Raw genomic sequence first — 27,782 nt, 5'->3', positions numbered from 1 at the left:
TAGACTCATGTACTTTGGTTTAACGCTACATTTTGCAATATTTTAGAGATATGAGGTTTTCATTCATATTCTGCACTAAAAGATATTATTTCTAAGAAAACTTGTTTACTTTTAAAATTCTTATATTAGGTATATGGGAGCTTGAGTTAGTATTTACTTGATTTTATCCATTTTGGGCATTACGACGTATTATTATGAGAAAAAACGCTTTCTGAGTTTCATTATGATACCTCCAAATATTGACCAATATATAGGGTCAACCGGATGTTTAAAAATCCATATATTAGTTATATGGGGGCTAGGGAAAATTTTCGTTTAGATACAAAGATACAGATGTCATTGATAATATATTTTCTTCGAATTTGATTATGATGACTAACATATTGACCGATATATGCGATACAAAGTCAACTGGAAGTTCGAAAATCTTTATTTTATAACCAGGGAAATTATTATCAGAATTCATCTTTGGTTTTAACAATATTTTTCACTGATAATATCGGTATTGTCGGTAAAGTTATCCATAAGCACTGGAATCCACATATTCGGTATTTGAGACTTGAACAGTTATTGTCCGATATTGACACGGAACAGTTATGAAGCCCTTCCGTGCCAATTAGGATGTGAAATATAATGTTTCTGGTGTATTTACTTAATAAGTTAGCGCGCATTTAGTAGTTTTCAACATAACCGTTATGCGTGGAGCGGACGTAGTCGTCCGATTTCACATTCGAGGTGGTGCTGAAAGGAATAATTCCCAGCAAGTTTGGCTGAAATCGCTTTAGAAATTTGTGAAATATATACATATATTAAGGGGTGGACGCCTATCTACAATACCGTTTTCTCGATTGGACCAAGGAACACGTGTACAATGACAATATCTCAATTTTTACTCAAGTTACAGATTGCACAGACAGACGGACGGACAGGCAGACAGTCACTCGGATATCGACTAGTCTCTTAATCCTGATAATTTATATATATATATATATATATAACCCTATATCTAACTCAAATAGTCTTGGGTGTTACAAACAACTGTTAGGTAAAAAAGTGTTTTCCAAATAGACCACGGCCTCGCTGATTACCTCTTCAATATTACTAAATTTCCTTCGCTCGGATGACTATCAATTGTAGTCTGAAGTGAAATGAAGAACTCATTCTTGGCACATTTCGATATATCGGTATTTTTACTTTCGTACACCTCTAAATATTTGCTACTGAGTATAACGAATTCGTTGATGTTCTTGGTTGCTAGTGAGCTTGTGCGGCACCCTATTAGAACAGAGCTTTCGTATATCCGAATTTTCATGACATAAGTATTGAAAGTGTCGGGTGTCTCGATTATATTAAGGTCAACCAAAATTGTTAATGGCTTGTGCTTTTGTGTATAGCAACCACATGTTAACTGTGTTCATTATCTACGATTCTCATCTATGTTAGGGCCAAGTTTTGAAACTTCTTATATCATAAACGACTCAGAAATCTGATGAATCCGAGATTTATCTAGGTTTAGAGTTTTAAATACAATAATGATTAGTAATTACATAATAGGGATAAAATCAGTATTTAACAAGAAATAAAACATTTATCTTAAACGAATATTTAAAAGCTCACCAACTAATTTACTAATTCCATTTAAATAAAAAAAATTGCAATCTGAAAATTCACTGAATTATTTAATTTATTCAATCATAAAAGTTTATCGTTAGCTTGCAGTTTATGTCGTCTTATTTCTGGCTTGTTCAGGCAATCGTATAAGCTTTCAGCGCGCCACATTGAAAAACACAATTCTGTTGTAAAAAGTTTTGTGTACGTTGAATTTTCAGCATAAGTTTCAACATACAAACATACAAAAAATTTGATTTCTGGTAATGACTTATCGAAAAAATTCAATTGTAAAACGTGGAGGGTTGTATCAGGCCACTCGAAAGACATTTAGTAAGTGCCTCAGGAAGTAAAAGGGTAAAAGAAACAATACTCTTCATTCATACATCTATGAGTAGTTTCGATTTAAACATAACAATGTATGTATGATCCATCCGTACCTACGGATGCGCCAGTGTCTCGGTTTCTGTAGGCTTTAACTTCGCTATCAACCAAGTGGGGAAAGGGAGCCTTGTGCACACTGCTACGAAATCTTCACGTGTCGGTAGATGTGCAGGAAGTAGTGATAGAAGAAAAACTAGATGAAAATATTATATATATAGATATATAACAACAAAGAAAACCAATCTTTAGTAGCTTGGCAAACGACTTCTATCTCCCGAGGTTACTAAAAGTTCCGGGAATACTCAATATCACGTTAATCGTAAGGGATAAGCTTCGCGGGCGAACATGCTAAGCGGCTAAACAAGAGAAAGGGTAGGCCCTAATTGGAAGTGGCCGCTAGAAGAGCCAGACAGAACATATAGGCCGATAAGTATACTTTGTTCTTGACAGAGTGCCGCACCCCAGTAATTATAAAATGGTGTCGGCAGATAACGTGCCCACCAATTTGTGAGTTGAATTTAAGTCAAATTATCTATCGAAAAAGCTGCTCAGGGGTTAGATCAGATGTATTGAGAGCAGCTATAAGAAACTTTTTTCAACTATAGTATCGCAAACAAGTTTTCTCTTTCTCAAAATTAAAATCTTAAATATATGATTTCCCTATTTAAGCCCATTACATTAGTTTTAATCTACGCACTTACAAAATTTTATGTTGATCCAATATGTATTCCCTTCAAACTTGCTGAGTGCTCTCTAAATCCTTTCAGTTAATTGCCATTACTAAGTAACTCCATGTAGTTGTTGCTGTAGCGTATTTTCTTGTTGCATGTTTTCTCAACTTCCTTATGTGCTTTAAGAAAATTTGGGTCGACTCCAATGTTGCATTACACTTCATTACCTAAAAATGGGTGATCCATCTTTCGCTCTGCACACACAACAAACATATACGCCTTGCATATTGAATGAGTGTAAGGGGGCCGAGTGGCAAAGACTCGAGTTAGTCACACATCTGCTTAACACGAGTGTATGTGTGTGTGCGATCTATAGCTTTGCTGGTATTTGTGACTATTTTCCAGCGCAGCCGAAACATAGCCAGTACAAAGGCACCAGGCTGCGTGTAATTGCATTTGTCAACTCAAGTTTGTGCAGTCACACATTCTACATATGTATTTGTGTGTGTAACTTTGTGCATAAAGCACACACTGTTATTTGTATTTCTATACGTGTCGCACAAAATCCTTGAGCTGGCTGAGAGGCTTGCCATATCACAATGGCGCATCGCTGCAGTTGCGGCATCTTCGACGTTGCCTTCATACTTGTCGTCATCGTCAACATCGTCTTCAGCTTTAAGTATCTCAGTATCTCACTGTGCCTTAATCCATTTTCATGTTTCGTTTTTCGAGCATAATTACAAGCGAAGGTCGTTTGATATGTCAGTGTCTCTTAGCAAAATGCTTTTCTTACATTCTTTGAATTAGAGTTAAGAGTTCTGGATCCATAAAAAAACAAAACACTAGAAAATCTTGAATAAAATAAATAATTTCCTAATCATTAACCTGCAAATGTATTCCTGATAAACAAGTTTGCCTTTCGTAAGCTTTTTAAAGCTTAATTTGACCAGCGCTGTTTCCATTATTTCGGTACAGGTATTCGGTAGTATTCGGCTGCCGACCTATTTCTTTATGTTTGGAAACAGAAAAAAGTCTTTGGATTCAGGATTTTTGAAATTATATTCGACTGTCGCCCTGCTTCTCGAAGAACAGAAAGGAATTTCTGGACTCAAGCTCTTTGAGCTTGAAAATGGAGAATAAACTTTCAATGAGTGCCGTTAGCACTGCATAAGTGTGTTCACGTGTTTTCACAAAAGTCAGTGAGCTATTCGGCTGTCCTCGTACTATACATAGTATATGTATTTTTAAAGAATTATTTTTTCTGAATTTTGCTAGTTTAATAGCTACATCGTAGGAAATGGCTTATTGCTTTAATAGATGATAATATTGATAACATTCATGAAGATCGTCAATCGCCCCGCTCTTCATGGGTTTTCTATATTTTAAAAGTAGCTCCAACTCTCCATGTGGAATTCCTGAAATCTCCATCGCGAGTATCAACTCTGAGACCTAAACTAAGTTCCACATACATTAAATGTAGAATGTCTGTAAACTAGAACCGATACGAATTGTTGAAGTTTTGTATTTCTTGTAGGGAAAGTAGATGCGCATGTGTAAGCTGTCGCTTGTTTGGTGCAAAAATCAAAGTACCCGTTGAAGCATTGAAGAGCAAACTGCTTTCTACACTTTTACTTTTCACTTTTACTCTCAACACTTCTTAAAGGTTTCTCTTACTTTATGACAAACATATACTTTGTTGTTTGCGTTTTTTTTTGTTTATTTCTTTGTAGTCGGATTTTCCTTCTAGCACTTATTCTACATACAAGTAGTATATATTATTTATTTATTTATTTATTTTTGGTTTGACCCACATAGAAGTTGTGGTGTGTGAGTGTGTGTGGGCTAGCCAACTGATGCCTGATGGCTGATGGCCACGACTGGGGTATTTCATTTGACGCATTTAACGAGGCGTTCTACTCAGCACCACTCCACCCTCCGGCCAATTCTCACACTTTTGGCGATTATAATTTTAAGCTTTGCTACAACTTGTTCATCTCCTTATTTTTGGTTTTGTGCTACTCAAACGTGTAGTTTTATTCTATTGTTATTCTTGATTTCAGCATTCGTAGAGCGTTAAGGCACATAGCTTTTTTCTGCGCTTCCCGCTGGGTTTGTTTGAGTTCTTTTTCTAGCATTGAACAAATCGTTTTGCGGTCGTCTTTGGTGGTTTAGTCTTTTGTTCGATTTGAATTTTTGCGGCTCGTTGATAGATTTTCTGTCACTTGTTTGAAAATATATCATTTACTAGCTACTTATCTGTTATTTTTTTTTATAGTTTGTTCATATTTTGTGATTTTAGTTACTTGTTCGTATAATCAGTTAAGTAGACGGATTAAATGGAATGAGATGCTATGCTAAATTGCTTCTGTCATATAGTGCAGCCATTTTCTCTAAATGGCGCATGATTTTATGGCTTTGAAGTTTCAAAATAATTGTTCTTACCGTGTACCTTCGGTTACCTACCGTCGATTTTAGTCCCTAATTTGAAAGTTTGCGTAGCCGTTTCAATCGTTACAACTGTAACAATAAATATTATTTTCCCTAAATATTGTGAAGGTCTTTGTTTTCGTAGTTTCATATACTAAGATATGATATACGAGTACTTGTAGGTACTAGCTGAAACGGCTTTGGTCTAACAATGAAATTAAATAGTCGCCGGAGCTTAAATCTGTCGAATACGGATGGGTGGGGACTAGTTCATAACGTAATTTCGTCAATTTAGTGTTCGCATTACAAGCTGAAAGAGCGACGATAGTCAAAAAAACGTGGTTACTGCACTAAAAGCCTTTTCATTTGTAAAATTCGTGGGCTACGCAATTCTTTGAGAATCCCTCCTTTCAGCCAGGCCAAGGGCTTTTCAGCCCAATATTGTAAAAAATATGAAACTTTTTGCGATTCTATGGTAGATATGTATGTGAAACTATGGTTCGAAGCAAATAGTAATGGAAAATAGACATTTTTTTCACGGACCATCTTTCTTAAAAAGGAATAGAACGAAGTTGACGTTTGGCGCTTTTCAGTTAGTTTCAACAAATACACAAACAATCCAATGTGAATATATCTAAATGGGTGTCGAAATACAACTTTTCCGTAAAGGATACACGATGGAAAGGAAAAAAAGTTAGAGAGCAAATGCTTTTCTCAAATTTCGGTCCTCTCCTTACTTACTGTTGCAATGTTGACAGTATTGAAACATCAAAAAGTATAAACATTCGTTCGAAAAATAATTGTTTATCTCTCTAAAACTTGGAAGATGTATATCTTCTGATTATTTGTAACCAAAGTTCCGAATCGGTCCTCTCCTTTAATTACGTAAATCACTATACTCTTCCATGATTATAAAACCTAACAAATAACAAATAAGAAATCTAATCACTCCCTCACTATTACTATTTATATTCCTACAACATGTCATGATAATTAGCGACATATCACACTCAAAAAGTCAAATAAATAGTGTGAAGACACGGAACTTTTCTGACAGGGTGTACGAAGAGTATATATACACATAATTTTAATATTTGACAGCTGGATAAATAAAAAAACTGCCAACAGGCACATTATTACTCACAACGCGACATTTTATTCTGTACTTTTTCACATTTTTTTTTTTGAGCCCCTCGTAAACACCCCGAGAGTGTGTGGGTGGAGTGCAATACTTTGCCGTTAGCAATTTCAACAGGCAGATTGTCGTGTACCGCTACTTGGCTCATTCGCGTATTTGTACATTTTTCGAAAGCAGGGCGGACGCTGCTGTCCCAGCAGACTGACAGCGCCCGTTAAAGATGACGTGAGGCGGCAAATGGCAGACGACATTAACACATCAAACATTCGCACAAACAGTTTGCGCAACAAGGAGAAGAGGAAGAAGCTAGCGTAAATAACACTATTTTCGGTGTCACTTTTTCTGCGCCATGCTTTACATATTAAAATAAAGAGCGAAATATCAAATGCAAAAATTGCATAAAATATTTATGCAAATAAAGTGCATGGAAAAGCATTACAAGCAAGTTACGTCATTAAATTTAAGTTTTGTCGTGCTTTCCATTCGCTTTTGTTTTCGCTGAAAGTTGCTCTTAATTACTTCATTTCATTGCTTCTGCTTGTACCGCGTGAATATGCTTACTGCCTACTTACAGTTGCACGTAGTTGTTGTAGTGTTGTTGTGGTGTTGCAGGCGTTTTTCGTATAGCGCCGACCGCGTGCAAGCGCAAAACGTCCAAGCCGTGTACTAGTAAATTATAATGCCTTAACGTCGTTTTACCGAGCCTGTACATACGAACGAACGGTAGTGAGTTGCGGCGTTTGGGCAGCGAGGGTGTAGTGCGCACTTTTGTTTTGTGTTGTGTGCGCGCGTACACATTTTGTTGTTGTCGTAGAGGAGTTTATGCGCTATGTGGTAGGACGCTGAGCAATTAATACGTTTTCCACTTGACTTGTCTGACCAGTTTTCCTACTAATTACGCTGCTGTGTGGCAATAAAAAATTATTGTGGTGACATTTGGTTTCGTCTGCTATTAATAACTGCACATTTAATCTGTTGAATGAGTTAGTTCCATTTATTACTGTGCCAATTTTCATGTGTATTCATAACAAATACGCGAAACGCAGCATTGAATCCGATTACAGTCAGTTTATTTGTAGAAACTTACAACATTTTCACTTTTTTATTCCGAAACCATAAAATAAAATAGTTTTTTATACCCTGAACAAGGTATATTAAGTTTGCCACGAAGTTTATAACACCCAGAACGAAACGTCGGAGACCTTATAAAATATTTGTATATGTATGTACATAAATGATCAGCATGATGAGGTGAGTTGATTTAGGCATGTTCGTCTTTCTTATCGTTTTGAAATTTTGCACCTGCACTTTACTTACTATAAAGCCGCGGCCGATATAGCTGCCATACAAACTGAATATTCGGAATCGAGTGCTTGTATGGGAAACTTTTTTATTTGACGAGGTATCTTCACGAAATTAGATCGGAATCAAGTTCTTGAAAAAAACCTTTGTATTATAGCTTCGGTGCAACTGAAGTCAACATTTTTTCTTGTTTTTTTTTTTACTTTTTGAATATTTTGTTAGTAACTGGTATCGATAACATAAGAAAAATGAGCGCTGAGTATAAGAAACGTTTTGAAGCAGCCTTTCTAACGAATCATCCTAAAGGCCCCAAATGGACTAATAAAAAAAACTCCAAAGTATTAAATACGAGTTGTACATATGTGAAGAGGTGGTCTGACTATTATGGAGAAACTAGAAACGTTGATGAAAAACCAGTAAGAGGGAGAAATCACGTGACACCTAAAAGTGAGGACAAATCATTTGTTCTCCCTTTTGAGAAGAAACCACTGCTCAGTATAAGCGAAGTTAAAAAAAATTTACTTATAAAGATGTTAAATATACATATCTCTAAATACAATACGGGACAGACTTCAGAGTGTTCAAACGCAACAGCACTGTGATCGAATCCCTACTTTCAAAAACACACTTTGAAAAAAGGTGGGATTGGGCTCAGGAAAACATGTTATATTTATAGATTAGTCACCTTTTTAATCAACCCCTTAAAACGTGTTTGGCTAAGAAAAGGACCAACATTTATTCTAAGGAGTCTTATACACCTCCAAAAGGTGAATGTTTATGGTTTCTTCTATGTTCATGGATTTTGGCTTTGAGGTGCTTCACAGAGAACCTGAACGCTGTTAGAGTGATAAAATTGATTTAAAAGGGTTTACTGAAATGCTTAACAGCAAAAATAACCATGATTGGATTCGCTTTCTGTCGTATATGCGGAAAATTTAGTTACAAGTGGACATCAAAGATGTCAGGCATAGACAAACGTCATCCTTAACGAAACAGTGTGTTTTCTATATTTACAACATTTTCCCAATAAATTCTACCTATACTTTGGAAAACGCAAATATTATTTTTTTAACGCACTGTATATCCACATTCCTCCTGTTACACATGCACATACGTCCCAAAAATGAACACCCGTTTGTAAAACCCTTAGGGCGTCTGTAAACAAACCCACTATGTCACTCTAAATCAAACGCTTTGTTTCCTCTGGCTGATCGTGATTAACGCTGACCTTTGTATTAACTGTGGCCATTTTTTAATGTTAGCCGAAGATAGAATACTGGCGTGTCAGTGTTGGAAATAATGCTGTTAAATAGAGTTGTTATTTCCTGTCAATGAAGTGGCCTCTAGGAAATACAAAGTAAGTTTTGGTTTAGTGTTAAATTGTTTAATGGACCAGAGTGTGTGTCACTCATTTATTCGCTGAGACTAAAAAAAAACATTTCTAATTTTTAGCAGTAGATTTCAAGTAAACGTATAATATAAATTTTAAATGTTTGAACGTCGAATATAACCTTAAATTATTATGTAACCAAAAATTAGCGTGTATTCATAGACGTATTATATAAGTTATACCAAAAAGATGTTTTTCAAATTGCTAGCAGTAAAAGTTTTAACAGATGCCAATATTGCTAAAGGCCTCCTATAGACTTTTACCAGATGAAATAAATAATTATATATACATATTTTATCAAGCTACCGCTACTCTATAGGTTCTGGTTATTTTCCGATTGGGTTATCAGCAACTAGTCTAGACCGAGTATTTTAGTTCGTAACGTGTATGTCAAGGTGCTTGCGCCCATTTTTCTCTGGTAATTTAGCTCTCTCCGCGTTTAATGTGTGTCACCTTAACTGCAAAGTTTGTCGTCCACCGCCGACAATGCTATGTGTGTATACACTCGGAGCAAGTACATGCATACCTGGTCGGGCATAAGGGCCATGAAACTTTGCCAACTCGTTGAGAGCTCGCACGTGAAATGCACAAAACGGACCTAATTTGCGCGCAGCTGGGTCCCACGTCATGATGGATTTGGGCAAACAAACACACACACACACGCACGTGTACTTGTACTGCAGCAACAGAAACCACAGCCGGTGGACAATTGTTTGCATAAATGGCTCAGCGAAATTGTTGCTGTCGCTATTGCTGTCATTGCAGTTAGAAGCTCGCATGGTTGGGTCAGCGGATATGCGCAGTGCAGGGTCTGCTTGCGCTATGCAAATTTGTGACTAACTCGCTAACTCGCTGAATGAATAAAAACGGGGTGGAGCGAGCGAATGGTCGTCAACGGTCGCTAACTCGCCAACCAACCAGTCAGGCAAGTGCACATGCAACACCGAAGCATAAAACTTTTCCACTTCACGTTACTTAAGTGAATTCACTTTGTTGCGCTATGGAAATCTCCACATACATACATACAATTGCATACGTTCTTACGGGCCGGAGTGTGCGCGTGGGTGGCCCAAGTATTCGCGCTAGGCCAATGTGCCTGTGTGGGTTTTATGTGAGTGCAGGCTCTTTTATATTTTGGTGCTGCAACACTATGCCGTCAAAAAACACAATTTATGTGCCAGTGTAGCTGCACTGTCGTAACCAACGCAGCAACAAGCAAAATAAAAGTAAACGCACAACGGTAAAGGCTGAGAGTAACGGGACAATACCTATATACTAGAAACGCACTGTGGCAGGCTTTAAGAAAGAAACTGATCATATTTTTCAGGAATTCGGAAGGGACACACATATTTTTTGCTCTGAATAGTTCTGAGTTCAAAACTGCAACTGGAGTATCGTTTTCTCTTATATCATATTTGAAAGATAACTCCCTTGCCAGTCAGTGAAGTTATCAGTCCAATCTAACTTGCAACTATTTGTACAAATAAACTTTGTTTTTTTAGACATGTGTTTTCAAGGAGAAATAAACGCTAATAGTTAAATGTTATGGCCAAGAGTTTGGCTCTATTATAAAAAGAAAAAGGTTGAGGACATGATGGCATGTTTTAAACATGATTTCGGGTAGGTGACTGCCGCGGTTGGCTTGAATAAATTCCAGCCGAAAAGCCCAATTTTCGACAAATTTTACACAAATTTTTGCGATATATCATCAATAACGCGCCGAATATTCTCTTTCAAGACGTTAATCGTCTCGGGCATATCTGTAGAGACAAGCTATTTCACAAAATCCAACAAAAAATAGTCTGTCTTGTTGGAACACATGAATTGGTGCCTTCAATTTAGGCACCAAAAAGTCATTAATCATGACTCAATAGCATTCCTCATTGACTGTAACATTATGGCCGACATAATTTTTGAAGAAATATGGGCCAATGATTCCTTCTGCCCATAGAGCACACCAGACAGAAACTTTTTGAAGATGTAACGGTTGTCCGCAAATCAAGATCCTGCGCAAAACATTCCATAAAGTAGATGGACACAGCTCCAATATTTGCGTGCGTTATGCGATTATATGGAGTAAGTCTGTTCATTATGAAATGGCAAACTAAACGGAGTATAAATCAAGTAACAGCTGTCAAAAAGTCGAAGTATTAGAGTCTCCAAACTTTCGGAGCTCTATACAAGAAAATAAAACGACGGTTTTATCTAAGACTAAATCCTGGATTGCCAACCAGTATAGCGTTCAATAATCTTGAGAAGTTTAGAAAAGTTTTGAAGAAAAGAAAATGGGATATTGTCTAAGATGAAATATTGATGCCCTTAATCCAATTCATTCATAATAACTCATAAAACATTAGCAGGCAGTAACTGCTGCTTTGTATATTTTATAATTATATTTCTTTGTTCAAATATGGTTTATTCGGCCCTCTGTGGTGAGTGCGATGATTTAAGATGCAGAGTCTTTAATGTTAAAAGCCCTTTCGATCTGCTCGAATCCATTTAGCCGAATTATTGATATGCGATATAGACTTTTTTAGAGCCAAAAGTTACGGCTTAAATGTAAAATGCACCATTCCCCCGTGCATGTTTGTTATAAACTAAAATAAAAAGAAGCTTGATAGTCACTAATAGAGTTTGAAATCAATTGAATTTCGCATTCCACAATCTCCAGTCCACTGTATGTACCGGCGGACACAACTTTTTCAGCGTTCACTGCCACTGCCACTACAAGCTTGTACTTTTCAGTGTTGGCGTCAGTATGCTCGGTGCTGGTGTATGTGTGCTCTTGAACGCTTAAAGCCAGCTGCTGGTAGTAGGATGTGAAGCGGAAATTACTGAAAGAATACACCGCACGCTAGACTACCTTGAACTATAAACGTGTAAGCGAACTTTTTCATGCGGTCGCTGGGCAATACTTGCAGTTAAAACGCGACCACTGACTGACTGCTGCTGCTACAGCTGGCCTCCGGCTGTGGTTGTGGCTATAGGTATAGCTATGACGTGCGCGATAATAACGCGATGAGCATGACGATGATGATGACGTTCGTGGGTATTTATGTATATAAGTTTGCTTTTAGTATAATTATGCATATAATATATATATATACATACTAGGAAGGTTTGATAAATACTGAATATTACCGTTTAATGACGCCACCGAAGTGTGATTTGAATCTTGCATTCAGAAAGGAAATCGCTCAATCAAAACTTTAGCACACAAAGAGTGCTTGAATGTTGTATATAATATAATATGTTGTTTTCGCTTTTTAATGAGCCACGTCTAAGTGCCCCGAAAACGGCCGAACCAAGATCAAAAGATCGCATGGGCTCTTTGCTGCTTGAAATATTGGACTTCGTGGTCACTTAGAAGAAGATCGCAGCAGTTTTTGAGAGTTTTTTAAGCAGAATTTGAAAGAGCTTGTACGTCGACGAAACCAAGAGCCAAGGAAAATAGAAACCGTTCACTCAGCGAACCTGCTCTGAAGAAGACGAAGACTGTCCTACCGGCCGCCTATGTCGTAATCACCATTTTGATTCATAAGTTGTGATATAGGTACATCTTCTACCTGAGAAAAGGCAATATGATCGCAACGCTCTACTACCAAAGCCAAATCTGTGAACTACTGCCTATCTATCGCATTCTCCATATTTGGACCCCGTACGCCTACTTTTTGTTTGTAAACATGAAAAAGCCACGCGCCGGGTAAAAGTTTTAGACGAATTGGGAGGTTATCATCTCCACGGAGATCGGTTTTACTTACAGACACCAAGAAAACTTAGGCAGAAAATGATATGCTAATGAAGATGATCAAATAATTATAGCAATGATGAAGATTTAATAATTGTGTTGATGTTATAATGATCATATGATGATTATGATGAACATATGATGTTGAAGCTAATGATGATGTGTAATCATTTAGTCGAGTCGTCACAATTATTAAGCGCGTTGCAATCACTGTGCTCTGTCTGTCGGAGTGTGAAATGCGCCATAAACGTTTCTTGCTCGTGCAGCTATCAGGAAACGCCCAGCGAATATAAAGATGGCAATTGCTTGAACTTTGTTGTTATTGCAGCCGCTGTTGCATTATTACTATAAACGCAGAGCCAGAATTCAATTTAACTATTTTTCATATTTTCTGCTTTTTCTTTCACTGTAGTTCATATTAATTTTTGTTTAATACGGAAAACGCGGGTAAAGTTTTGCCGCGAGTGCCCGCTTTCTGCGTACATGCGTGCGTGCGTGCGCGTATATGTGTGTGTGTGACGCATGAATGGAAAATGTTAATTTGCACTGCACAATTTTCTATGCTTAATTAACTGACTGATGCGCTCTTCATCTACAAAGCTCCAATGCATATTTGCATAATTGCTCACGCGCCTGTAGTGGTGCGGTTGTAGAGTTGACTGACTGATTGACTAACTCACAACTAATGAACTGTCTTGTGCACGTATGTGTGCATGTGCGCTGTTGCAAGCCTTGCATGAATAGCTCTCAGCTTCTGGGCACCTGCTTCCTTCCAGCAGTCAGACACGCACACACATACACATACAGGTGCGCATATGTCTTTTCAGCCAGCTATTTGAATGAATTTTAATTATTCTCATTATAATGTTGCAACAACGTTTGCTTTTTCGCCTCTTCCGTCCCGTCTTGCGTTTGCGCTTTAACATTTGATGACTGCTGATTTTTTCATGAATGACGTGAGCAATTTGCCATATACAAAGCCGTTGACGCTGACGTTGACAGCGACGCTGACGCTGATTTTGACATTTATGATGAGCACAATGTTACTGTGAATTTATGGAATGAAAAATGTTCTCCAACAGCCGTGTACGTGTGTCCACATATAATATTATATATTATATGTAAGTCTGTAAATATGTAGATAATTATGTGTGTAATCATGTGAGCAAGCAATTTTGCTGCTGGTGCCGCCGACGACATGCTTTTACTGCTATTCAACTGTTTTCTTGCCTTTGAGGTGTGAAATGAGTTGACGTTTGTAAATATGTACTTATATATTTTTTAATTCATTTACATGCCTGCATGTGAACATATGTATGTATATATGAATGGTTGCGTTACTAGGTGTTTAAATGAACTTGTAGGTGATAAATGTATGCGTCATCGCTGAATATATCGATGTTGTTGTTATTATTGTTATTACAGGTACTTAAACATGTGTATTAACGCATGAATAACTGTATACATAGGTACTTACATGTATATTTATATGTACGTACGATTTTATCACTCGAGTGGGGTAGTTTACGGACGTTATTACTTTATAAATAATTGTGTTGTAGTATTTGCTATTGCAGTTACTATTATATTTTATTTTTATACCCTTAAAAAGTTAATATAGCCTTTGTGAAGGGTATTATTGCTTCGGTTCAGCGGAAGTTAACGTTTTTTCTTGTTTATTTGTTATGGGTGTACATACATACATATAAGTATATGGTATAGATGTATTTATGTTAAGTGTGTTAAACTTCTTAAGTGTTGTGCAGTGTAAATTTAATTCATTTCCCAATTAAGTTAAACGGCGTTTCTTTAAACGCCTTAACGTATGTTATCAAATTTATACACACCTATTTTTCGATATACCAACATACATACATATGTACCATATATAAATATGTACATAAGCATATACAAATACTACCATATGACTCGCCCGATTCTCTTGATTATTTTATTTTAATGTTCATTTTTGGCCGAAGAAATTTCTGTGTGAAAAAATTTTATTCCTACATATCGGCAAAATTATTTTTCTCAAACAATTGCAGTTGCCACACCTATCGGCAATTATGAGAAAGTAAATAATCAAGAAAAATCTACTCTGATTTCGTATACTACTTACTAAAAAATATTTAAAAAAAAAGTAAAAAAGAATACTTTCATGCGTGTATAACCCTATAAACCCTTACAATAAAAATGAACATAACCTACAGTTATGGGCAAAAGCAATAGGGTCACTCACTTTAAAAGGAAGTAGTTCAAATACTATATATCATCTTAGTTGTCCTTGCAAATATTTCTTTCATATTTGATCATGATTTTAAAATTAACAAACAAAAACTTTCATACAACTAATAAAAATTGAAATATTGATTGGCATTTATCTTTCATTTAACATACCCCCAGAGAAAATAATTTATAGGCGTTCAATCACAAAATTCAATTATTTCAGCAATCCTACGCTAACCCTGTCCTTCTTTTCGCAATTTTTGAATAATTTCACGATCCTGTTTTGTAAAACGCCTTGCACGTCCTATATTTAAGCAATCTTATGAAATTTAACTACTTTTTTGCAAATACAAAGCTAAAATAATTGATGTATATGTATTTTCTTGATGGAAATAAAAATATGTATTACCACATATCATACCTTTGTTCTTGCGCAACGACGGCTATGATTGATTTTAAGCGTTTTTTGTTTCTACAGTTTGTTTTGAGAGTTCCTAACTAAGAGCTTCTAAAAATTGTGATGTCCAGTAACAATTTCCCCAAAGTATTCCATACATACCGTTCAAGGTTCACAAAGAATTTAAATAAACTTACATTTCTTAAAGATACCCTATATGGAGGTGCCAGTCTTTGATGACCGGTGTAGAAGGAATTATATCTATGGCAGCATCGGCTCGCTGTAAGCGGGACCAAACTTTCGGAAATAAAATCGAATCACTAATTTCTATGAAAGGCTAAAAATTCATATGCGGGAACTTTTTTTGTCAATTATTTCAAGTTCATGTAAAATTGTACAATATCAAATCACGGTCGAAAATTGTTTTATAGAAAATTTTTATATACTAACCTATGTATACTTATTTTCTTTGAATTGTACACTGCAAGCAATTTTCGATCTATTGCTGGATTATAGTTACCATATCGCTAGAAATATAAAATCTATTAATAATTTACAATTATAATTTCATGTTGATGAACTTTACTAAATCCTTATTTACTCTTTTTTAAGTCCAGATCAAAAATTCAAACACGATTCAGTGTTCTTGTAGAAGCAATACTAAATATTGCCGAAGCATCAAACATTTTAACTTTAAAAATTAAGTATTCAAATGGTTTTCCGTACATAGTTCGATTTATAAAGTTTTTTAGTCGAGTTTGACTAAGTCTTTAATTATAATCATAATACGGTTTACAACTTAATTCCACTTACAACACTATCGATGGCGATTTAACTTGTCAAAAATGTTTAGTTGAGTTGTCAGCGTGTTATAACTTTTTAATGTCGGCGATTTTCAACAACATCGAAAACTAACAACTCATAACTAGCATTTGTCATCGAGCTATTAATAAAATATGAAATGCAGGTAGATAAACTATTTCAAATCTAGAATCAGCATTTTGTGCAAATATATAGAAATAAACTTAATATTGACAAAAGTTAAATTCTTGCAATTTAAATATAACTCTAGTCGACCAACTATTCCGATTTACTGTATTAGTTATACATAAGTTACGTATTTTTATCATGCATTATATATATTTATATAATATAATTAATATATATTTATGTAAAAAAATAAAATTTTTCAATATATAAATTTTTATACATTTTTGTATATTTCATTTAATTTCAGAAGCAGTAACTATTTCTACGAAAGGTGGTAAGTTCCTAATATGTAATATAAAGCAATAAACATTAGTTAGCTTTGAACCTCCTTAAATAGTGGCTATCGAAAATTGAATTAAAAAATCGTCTACTTCACAGTTAGAGATGATGTACTATCCAAGGTGATATATGCCACATGATACTACTTTTTCTTTATTTTTAAGTTTGCTTCAGATGGGCTTTGAACCCATGAACCACCAAGCGGTAATCAAGCCGTCAAGCCACTTAGCTCATTCGACAACGAAACTGCTATGTTTTGTTAGTAAAATGTTTATCCGACTAACTCCTGACTCTTAAAATCTAAAATTGTTATATCGAAAAACCGATTTGTAATAGGATTTATTTGCATATCACTTAGGGCTGCCCTAATTGCTCTGATAAAGTGATTTTTTGTTGGTTTCTAGATAATGAAATTTTAAATTTAATTCGAGAAATGGAAATTGTGTGTGTTATGAGCAAGCCTTCTACGAGTATAATCATAAGGAATATGAAATTTAGAATATTTTTATGCGTATATCTAATGTACGAGTATTTCGAGTTATATATGATATAACGGCACATAACCACATGCACAGTTGCATACAAATATACTTTAGCATTAACCAACCATTCATTTCATAAAAGCATATCAACATATTATATAGCCCCGATTTTTTTGTCTGTATGTAGTTCATATGTAAAGTAGCGGAAAAGTTCTCACATTTTTCAATTTGCTAATGCTCTCGTTGCATAAGTGTAAATTAAAATAAATATATTCCCAACAATGACCTATGTATTTGATTTCATTCGATTATATTTGATTATGTTGATTTAAAATATTTTTCTCACAGTTTATTAAGTGAGTTAAAAAATAAAAATGGCTGTACAATTTTTTTATTTCGATTGAATATTTCTGATTAATTTAAATTTTAAGCGGAATCATTATGTAGCAGCTCTGCATACAGCGAACTTTCAAAAGGTTTTAGTATACAGAATTTTCCAGGTGAGCTATATCATCTGACATTAACAGGGCGCGATGCTGCTAAGCCAGAGAAACGGTTGACTTTGCATTATTACGGCAAAACGTCACTGATCACTTACTTTCTATAAACCAACATCCTTTTGGTTTTAAGTAAAGTATGAAAGCAATACTGAGTACCCTTAATTTCTAAAATGTTTCACATATTTGCACTGGGAGAACTGTAATACTCTTGCCTAAAATATATCCAGGTAAAGACGCACTTCTTAACTACGATATTTCGAGCAGCAGAACTAGAGATTTCATATCTATACTATTTTAATAAATATAAACCCAATCGTTGCTTATTAGACTATCTCTAACAATGTAAATGGGTGGTCTTCAGCTGGCATTGTTCCCGATGGTTAACCCTCCAAGACTATATTTAGACGAACTCGATCTCGACTTGGTTCAAAAGTCGTAGTAAAATGACACCTACTTAGAGCAGCAAAGCAAACGGCAGCTTTTAATTTAATTGATATTAAACATAAAATTACCTGAATTTTTCAGACTCACACCTTCATGATTTAATTCTCAGGTTTAGCTCTACAGGATTGTTTTGGGTCAAGTATTTAGGACGATCGAAAGTCGAAGTTTGGGGAAGCACGTCAGGCGACTGTCTGAAGACTAGTGACTAGATTATATATACATTCGATAGTGTCTCGTCTCTCCATTCTTCCAGAACGGCATAAAATCTGTAATCTAAAATAGTATGAAAAGTAAATCTATGCAACAACAATTAATTGAACATTTTGGGTCACCCTGCGTCTTCCTTAGGCCAATAATTTTTGAGCCTATTTAATAATTATTGCAAATATGTTTTGTGCCTTAATTAGATTATGCCCAATATGCATTAATTAATTATGTTTAGCTATTCGGCTGTGACTCTGGTGGTGCCACACATGTTGTGCAAATTTCTACAATTGCCAAAGGATCGAATTTTTGTAGTTGCTCTATATACATACGTATATTATATGTGCGCACACACACATGTAGATTCGAGTTGCTAATTTGAATCAATTTTGGTGTACATTTTTTTACTGTTTATAAAACAATATTTAATAGCATTAATTAATAGACGCCGCAGGCAGTTTGTTGTTGCTTTGGTTTTCTAATTACTGCTTTGGTTTGTGTTTTCCCCATATTTTATATCTCTTTTGCCGATATTTTGGGATATCAACACTAGTTTATTTAATTTTTTTTTTTTTTTTTATTTTATTTTGCTCAAATTTATTTCAAAGGTTTAATTGCTTGCATTGGTGCCAATTTATTTGACTTTGCGTTTCCGCTCACTGTGGCGGTTCACCGAATACATGCACGCATATGTATATATAATATATACATTTGTAATATATATACTTGAACTATAAATATGTGGGCCTACATACATACGAATCGGCATATATATTCCACATACAATGTTTCTATAAACGCAACGAGCAATTTATAAATGAAAATTTTAAATTATGTGCTGTATATGTGGGTATAATATACAGTGCTGGTACAAAAAATTGCATTACGGTTACTATTTGAAATATGTGTAAATGAAAAATTCAATTTTTCCATACTTTTACTGTTCTAGTAGTTACTTGAAAGCAGTTCCATTCTCTCTATTTGGGCACTATCTCATAGAAATCACCTTCGTCAGTTTTCGTGGTACGGGAAAAAATTTATGATCCGAATGCTAAAATATAATATAAACGAAGTTGTCAAACAAAGTAATTCAAACTAGTCAGATATTGATAAAAACTATCAGATCAAAGAGAAAATATCATTAAAAAACAAACATAACAAAAAAAAAACCAACGAAAATTGTCATCACTCCTTAAATAATATAGAAATTAATATAATAAAACTATCCTAAGAAGTTCTGGCTCCAACCCTTTGTTTAACGTGTTTATGTTACACATTATTAAAATATTCTGCTACGAACTTCTAAGCTGATTGCTTCTGAAAAGTGTTCTAAGTTTAGGGGTAGTCAGAACAAAAATTTCTTTTCGAGTTACTCGATAATTAGGTAATTGGTGATGTGCTGTATCAATACATGATGATTTGTCAAAAAGTTTCGATAGTTCTGTGCAAACACAAAAAACTATTTTCAGTGCAATCTCTTTCGTTGTGATTTATTGTGATCAAGTCGTTAGGTTTCAATGTGATTGAGAATTTGTCTGTATGTACTGCTCGACACATCAATAATCATTTACTCTGTTTCAGTTCGAGATTCATAGATTTATTAAAATTCAAAGTTAACAATCACATTTGAAGGAGTTGAACAATACTAATTATAAATTAATAACATACCACTATGTTTTAAAATTCCAAATTAATATATACTTTTGCGTCTTTTTAATTTTATAAAGCAGTGCCATTATTTTTTTCGGCACTGTAAATATACCTACATACAAAAATTACGTAAAAATGTGTGTGGGCTGCATGTGGTGGCTTTTGCGGTGCATGAGGTGGATGCTTTGTTTTTAAATGTAATAATTTCCGCCTGGTTAAATCCATTTTTGTGTGTGAAACAAATTTTATAAAGAAAAAATAAAAATTAAAAGAGAAAAGCTTGCGCTGTCGGCGCTAAATTATTTAATCTTATAAAAATAGTGTTAAATAATTAATATATTTTAAAATCGCTGAGATTTTAATATTTTGCACAGACAATTGTCGCTTTGTTTTCACACAACAACTACTACAATCCCATAGATAAACAGACATTTCTTTATGAATTTAAGCAGTTGATTTGATAAGCGAATTTTTATTTACTCTGACACTAGTTTCGTTGATTTATTTATTTTTCTACGCTTTGTTGTTGACTTTAAGCATTTCTATTTTTACTCATATGTATATATTGCTTTCGAACTCTTTATTGTTAACTGATGTTCTTTGCGTCATGCTCTTTGTTTTGTTTATTCTTTTATAGCTTCGGTTTGAAGTTTGTTTTTCATTTATGTTCTGTCGGCATTATTAGCCGTTGACAGAGCAGCAGTGGCAGCGTAATTGCTGAGCGAGCACGAGCGACGTTTCAGTGACGAGGTGGCCGAGAGGTTAAGGCGTTGGACTGCTAATCCAATGTGCTCTGCACGCGTGGGTTCGAATCCCATCCTCGTCGCAAAGTTCTATTTTATATCTTTTTGTTAAAAATATTTAGTTCTTTGCTTTAAATAGTTCGATTGAAGAGCCACATTCTTGATACAAAATACTTAATAATTTTATTACAGTTTTTTTCAAACAGCACGCCCAAGTCAGCTTTTGCGTGGAATAAAACTTTTTAGTACGTGGAATACGCGATATTAAGAACTCGATTTTGTCGATATTCTTTTATCCAGAAATTATTATAATATTTATTTTAAGATTTGACAGAAATTTGAAGCAGTTGTATACAGAAATTCATTTCAGGGTTTAATAGAAATTTTAAAACAATATTTGATGAATTTTTCAAAGGGTTTTCTTTCCATAATTTGATTTAAATCAATATTTTACCATACTGTCGAATTTGAATCTATTCAGAAATTTATGTTAAGAAATATATTAAAATAAGAAACCACTATTGGACGACTAGTCAAAGTTTTTTCCGAAAACGAGTTTGTCGAAATTTTTTCTATTCAAAATTCATTCCAAGGAATGACCGAAGTTTGAAGCCAATGCTACACGCTTTGCTCCTCGTTTTTTCAATCCAGAAATTTATTTTAAGATTCGAATAAACTTATTAACCGTCATTTGAGGAATTTGACGAAATTATTCCTAACCCGCAGGTAATTTCAAGATTTGATAGATATTTAAAATTTACTTGGATTTATTGGATGAAATTTTCAAAGTGTCTTTCAAAATAATACCGCTTTGTCAAACTTTTTTCTGTAGGTGTTCCTGCATCAGCCTTTGTGAGAGTTTTGAAGAATTTTTTTGGTTTTAATGTGACTTTCGTCAAACACTTGTGACAAAAATAAATAGAAGTGACCAAGAGCAGAAATATTACTTGAAAAGTTTGAATATGTTCGGAGTGTTCTTTTTTTGAATGCAGATATTCTTTTTATTCATGCAATAAGTTCCGCTTCATTCTAAATGTATGCCATGACGTTATATAGAAATACAAAATACGTTGCCTACATTAAGGCGATGATAAAAGTGAAAAAGTAAATTGCATTTAAAATAAGAGTAAACAAATAATAATATTTAAATAATAATAAAACAAATAACAAAACATAGGATAACTTTTTAAAATTCATTTTAATTCAAACTGTTTAAATACGTTGCTTAGGTGATTACATTAGGGCGATTAGTGTTATTTAAGTTTTATACATGTTGAATAAAAATAATAGAATTTTGAAAAAAAAAGTTTATATAATTTTAAAAAGTAATAAAACTAAAGTTTTAAAAGCAATACAAAATAAAAGAAAATGGAACCAATAAACTTAAAAAATCAAAAATATAGGTAAAATCCTTCGTTTACATATATTAAAAAAAAAAATCAAAAATCCTCAAAATTCATAAAATATGAAATCCACTGATTTGGTTTAACAATATTTCAATAAACATATTTTTATGCGTTTTTTTATTTCTTTCACCTATTCATACAGAAGGGAAATTTATTCTAATATGTTGGAAATTTTATTTCCTGCTATGGTTTTTATGTTACACTTTTTATTATTATTTCTTCTTTTTTTGGTTGTAACGCTTTATGAGGAATTTTATCAGAGGTTCATTTGCTGATTTTAGATTTTCATTGCCAACGCCCGACATTGTTTGGCTTTGCGAGCGACATTATTTTATTGTAATGTTTAATCTCTTTTGCAAAGTTTTTTTATTGGTGTGTAGTTCTTTTCTTTTACACTTTCGTGCCGCTGCACATATTCATTCATTTCATCTATTATCCGTGCTATGTTTGCTCGCCTCCGTTACTTATTGTTATGCAGCAGCACACTCAGCAATGCAAATAAAATAATTCCTTGATTTCGAAACTAATATTGCTACTATTGTTGCTGTTTTTGCTAACGCCCAGCAGCTAGTTTAATTGACAGAACAGCTGGTACGAGCAAAACAGCGGATAACACGCAATTCGAATCAATCAAATCTAGCATTACGGCTTAAGCTCCGTAGAAAAGCCAGGTAAATGTGTAAATTGATTGGAAACATTTTAATAGACACTTGTTCCGCATTAACTATTTACAACTATACCCATTTTTTTGTAATTCAACTGCTGTTGCTTACCAAATAGTTACACTATCAGATTCAAGTTTCTGCAATTTTTGTGCAAAATTCATTAATAAATGTGTATGCGAGTAGCAAAAGAACGCATAACTCGCATGAAATTTTCCGTGAGGGATTTAACTGACGTATCAACTGTTAAACATATGTAGGTTGGATTTTGGTTTTAAGCAATGTTTTAACTGATTTTGGCTGCATTCTTTTTCAATGCTTTTAATATTACATTTATTTCAGTCTTTTTAGGACTTTGCACTCGACATGAACTTTTTCATTTAAAGAGATTTTCACAAATTTTAATATAAATCTATATCATCGCTTTCAAAGTAATCTCCTTTTCAGCCAATACGATTCTGCCCACAAATCCGGTCATTTACGTATACTCTTCAAAATAGCCAAGTAGTATTCCTCATTGCCCATTTGATCCTGTGGAACGAATTCATGATGAACGACGTAACGGTACGGTTGTGACTTCTACTTGACGTTGTTTTTGCAAAAGTTCTAAGTTCATGCGTTTAGCATTGACACGCTTCATACCAAAACATTAACCAAATTGTTGAGTCGATCCATAAGAAATGTTAAAATATTTTAATATCTCTCTGAAACCAACACGGAAATTTTCAAGCACTGTTTTTCTGAAGGCTTTGAGCCACTCAAAAACTCGTATTCGCAAGAAAGTGGACTCTCCAAATCACTTCTACAACATTTTCAACGACTACGAAGCCATGATTTCAGAGAAAACACAAAAGTTCAAAGAAACTCGTTTTTAATTTTTGTGCATTCGATTAAACCTTGATCAGATGGTGTTTTATTCTCATTATTATTATTTTCATTTCATTCACAAAAACAAACATGTCATTAGTATACATATATAAGTTGCCTTGTTTTAATCACAGGAACACATTTTACAATTAATTCGAGATACGCTTTTCGAGGAAAAAAATGTAAATACTAATATTCACCTTCGCCTAATTGGCTTGGTAAGTAAAACAAGCAACGATGACCCTCTCATGTGCACTCCAGCAGTAACTGATAAACCTGCTTAGATGGCGGTGCACACACATACACATATTAATAAAGAATTTTCATGCTAATTTCATTCATTCAATTGCTCTCTCGTTACAAATTATTTCGAAAAGCTTTTTGGTACACGCTCGAGTGTCTGCCTCAAATAATTTTGCTTTAAAATAATTTATATGTTTATATTACCTAAAACGTGTTTGCGTTATGTATGTACTTATCTATGTTTATTAGAATTAAAATTAGCCGTTGTGAGAATTTCAAGAATTAAAAAAATGTATATATTAACATTTCTTTGTCTAATTGTTACACTGTGCATGATTGCAACTTTCGTGAACATGACAACAATCCCTCTAACAATTGAGTGTCGGTATCCTGAACAAAGTGCAAAAAGTAAGTTTTCAAGGCTAGGTCCTTTAATCGATTATTACCAAATTGAAGTTTTAGGCGGGACCCTTTGCTGAAAAATTTTCGTTTATTGCTTCGTCGGCGATCAAGAAACTACTTAGTACAGTTGTCATATACAAAAAAAAAATAATCATAATCAATTAAGTTCGAAAATGCCCAAAAACCTTGATTTCTATAGGTAAATAGACTAAAAATTGTCGGGAATACTTTTTTTAAATGCCTCAGAGAATAAATAATATTCCATCCATAATTTTGTTTGAATTGTGAGCAAAACCGTTGTAAGTTCCATTTGTACCAGCTAATAAATATGTACTACCCCTGGCTGGCTAGAATTGCCCATTTAAACAAAAGCGGCTTGGAGAAGGCAAAATACTCATCTGAGCGATAGACACAAAGACATACTATAATCGAGAGTTTTATTCATTTATTTTATTATATGAATAGGCGGTGCCATGCCCACTGTCTAATTTATATATAAACGCATTGAAAAGGGTTAAATATTAATACATTAATAACTATGAATGTTAAATGTTCTCATTGTTCACAAGTTTGAGTATGTACCTTAATCGAATTACTCTATCGGAAAAGTGGGTGCACCGTGTAGTGAAGCTTTTTATAGAGAAACCCGGCAAATTGTTTCACAATTTTCACATGTACGATTTATTATAAAGAAATCCATTATTTTCGCGCTAAATTTAAAGTTTTACCAGGTGTACCGGTATGAAATGAGTTTTCTGTGAAAATGAAATACTAATTTTAAATGGGAAAGTAAAAAAAAATTTACTCAAAGTATTGGCCATTGCTTTTTACACATTTTGACCATCTTTCTGGCAATTTGTGGATACCATGTCAATAAAAATGTTCGTATTTTGAAGAAAACTAATCAGAAACCCAGTTTTTGACTTCTGTGTAGGAATTGAAGTGCTGCTCATCCAATGTGTGTCCCAAGTATTGTACTTTGATTGCATCCTGAACCGGTTTTGCTTTGTGTGCAGGTGCACTGTCGGGTAACAAAATTACTTTGCCATGTCTTCTGGCCCATTCTGGTCGTTTTTCGATTAATGCATAGTTCAAATTGATCGTTTGTTGTCTGTAGAGATTAGTATTAACATTTTCACCAGGTTTTAGAAGCCTTGATATAGCATACCCTCCTGATCCCACCAATCACAGAGCATTGCTTTCTTACTGAATCGATCTGTTGTTGCAGTCGGTGTTGATGGTTGTCCTTGATTAATGCATGATTTTCTCCGTTTAGGATTCTTAAAATAAATCCATTTTTCATCGTCAGTGACAATTCGATGCAAAACTGGCTTTATTTCAAAGTATCATTTTCATTCAATAGTGCTTGCAGTTCAGCGTCTTCAAACTTTTTGGTGGTGTTCCACGTTTTCCATTTCTCACATCAAAATCATTATCTCTGAACTGTTGAAACCATCTTTTGTATGCTGCTTGATCACCATATACCTCGACAAGCATTCGATACGACTCTGTAGTACTTTTCTTCAAATAGAAACAAATAATTTATGTTTTTTTCAAAATATTGGTGTATGCATTAATTCGTGCGGTTTTCTAAGAGAGGGCTAGTATTATTTCGCGTCGTATTCATCTGTGGCTATATTCATTTCAAAGGTACTGCCATTTCGCGTCGTTTTCCATAGATATAAATTGTTTGAGCGTGAACAACAATTTGTTTCATTCATTTGAAAATGTCGAAATTTGTACCAGATAAAGTGTTTTTGCGGGGAGTTCTTCTTCATTATTTTAACATGAAGAAAAGTGCTGCCGAAAGCCATCGTATTTTACTGGACGTTTATGGTGACCATGCTTTAGCCGAACGAACGTGCCAAAAGTGGTTTGCACGGTTTAAAAGTGGCAATTTCGACTTAGACGACGGAGAACGACCCGGACAGCCAAACAAACTTCAAGACGAAGAATTGGAGACATTGCTCGACGCAGATGCATGCCAGACGCAAGAAGAACTTGCAAAAGTATTAGGAGTTGATCAAGCAACCGTTTCCAGACGATTAAAATAATTAGGATTCATCCAGAAGCTTGGAAATTGGGTGCCTTATGAATTAAAGCCAAGAGACGTCGAACGTCGATTCTGCATGTCGGAAATGTTGCTTCAACGCCAGCAAAAGAAGTCGTTTTTGCATCGGATTGTCACTGGCGATGAAAAAAGGATTCATTATGATAACCCAAAGCGCAAGAAATCGTATGTGAAGCCCGGCCAACCATCAACATCCACGGCAAAGCCGAATATCCGTGCTGCTAAGGTTATGCTATGTATTTGGTGGGACCACAAAGGTGTGCTCTATTATGAGCTATTGACATCGGGTCAGACGATCAATGGGGACCTCTACCGAAAACAATTGATTCGTTTGAAAAAGGCCATCGCGAAAAAACGACCAGAATATGCGACCAGACACGAATCAATAATTTTTCATCATGACAACGCTCGGCCACATGTTGCAAGGCCAGTTAAAAACTATTTGGAAAACTGTGGGTGGGAAGTTCTACCTCACCCGCCTTATAGCCCAGACATAGCACCTTCCGATTACCACTTGTTCAGATCAATGCAGAATGCCCTCACCGGAGAACGCTTCTCTTCAGAATAGGGTATCAAAAATTGGATTGATTATTTCTTGACCTCCAAGCCGGAGAAGTTCTTTTGGGATGGGATACACAAACTGCCAGAAAGATGGGCAAACATCATAGCTTCCGATGGGCAATACTTTGAACATTAAATGTATAACAATTTTTTCACAATAAAGTCTTAATTACCTAATAAAAAAAATATGATGTTGTTGTTTCAATGACTGTAAGGTTATTGAATATGTTTGACGGATGATACCAACTAAACAGAAAAAAAAATAGGGCTCGTGCACAACAAATGTTCCCCACCAACATATTTGCTTCTTAACGCTCACTGGATAGCATTTTGATAGTGATTTCAAGATGCAACTCTCATAGAATCCCTAAGTTTCTCTCGAGGAGATTTTTCAGCAGCAAAATCATTCGCCATAGACAGTAACGATTAGTAATCACTTGGTACCAGGTCCGGATTTTAAAATGGATACATTAATACGTCCAACACACCTCCAAGAGCTTCTGGCAAGTCACTATAGATGTATGTGACCTCACATTGTCTCAATGGAACACAATTCCTTTGATATTAGCGGAAACTTCTGAGCTATTGCTTCCTTCAGACTGTTCAATTGTTGACAGTACAGCCACAGCAACCCCTTTCTGACCGTCAATCTTGGCTACGCCACCGATTACGCTAGCTCATCAGGATTCGACCAAGTTAGTTTTCACTTGACGATGCCGTAAGTGGCCCACTTTTCATCACTATTAATCATCCGCTTCAGAAATGGAGTGTTGTCGAGTCTTCCTGCATCTATTTTCATCCTAAATTTCATGAAAATCTATTCAACTCCGGCGTTGCCATTACGGAACGAACAAAAAGACTTGACTTGATCACGGCTAAACATCTCATAATTCTTTTGTCTATTCCAAAATATTTTATGTTCTAAGTCGAACTTCTTAAATATATTCATTGTTCTAACTATTTCTGGTTTCTTTCTGGACACCGTTT

At 34.8% G+C, this 27,782-nt stretch overlaps 1 protein-coding gene and 1 non-coding gene across 4 annotated transcripts in view; both read left to right on the top strand.

The window, feature by feature from the left end:
* Nucleotides 1-27,782, top strand: part of Nuak (Nuak family kinase 1) — a 116,205-nt gene that overhangs the window by 32,738 nt on the left and 55,685 nt on the right. For all 3 annotated transcript variants that reach the window (XM_036368845.2, XM_036368864.2, XM_070105463.1), the window contains exon 2: nucleotides 16,529-16,555. The gene's annotated coding sequence lies outside the window, so the exon portion shown is untranslated. The remainder of the gene's footprint in view (nucleotides 1-16,528; nucleotides 16,556-27,782) is intronic.
* On the top strand, nucleotides 20,585-20,666 carry TRNAS-GCU (transfer RNA serine (anticodon GCU)). Its single transcript has one exon. It is a non-coding gene; the product is annotated as a tRNA-Ser (tRNA).

Source organism: Bactrocera oleae, chromosome 2 (assembly GCF_042242935.1).
Source record: "Bactrocera oleae isolate idBacOlea1 chromosome 2, idBacOlea1, whole genome shotgun sequence".
Lineage (NCBI taxonomy): Eukaryota > Metazoa > Arthropoda > Insecta > Diptera > Tephritidae > Bactrocera > Bactrocera oleae.
Note: the sequence above shows the minus strand (reverse complement) of the source record. Positions and strands in the feature narration are given on the sequence as shown.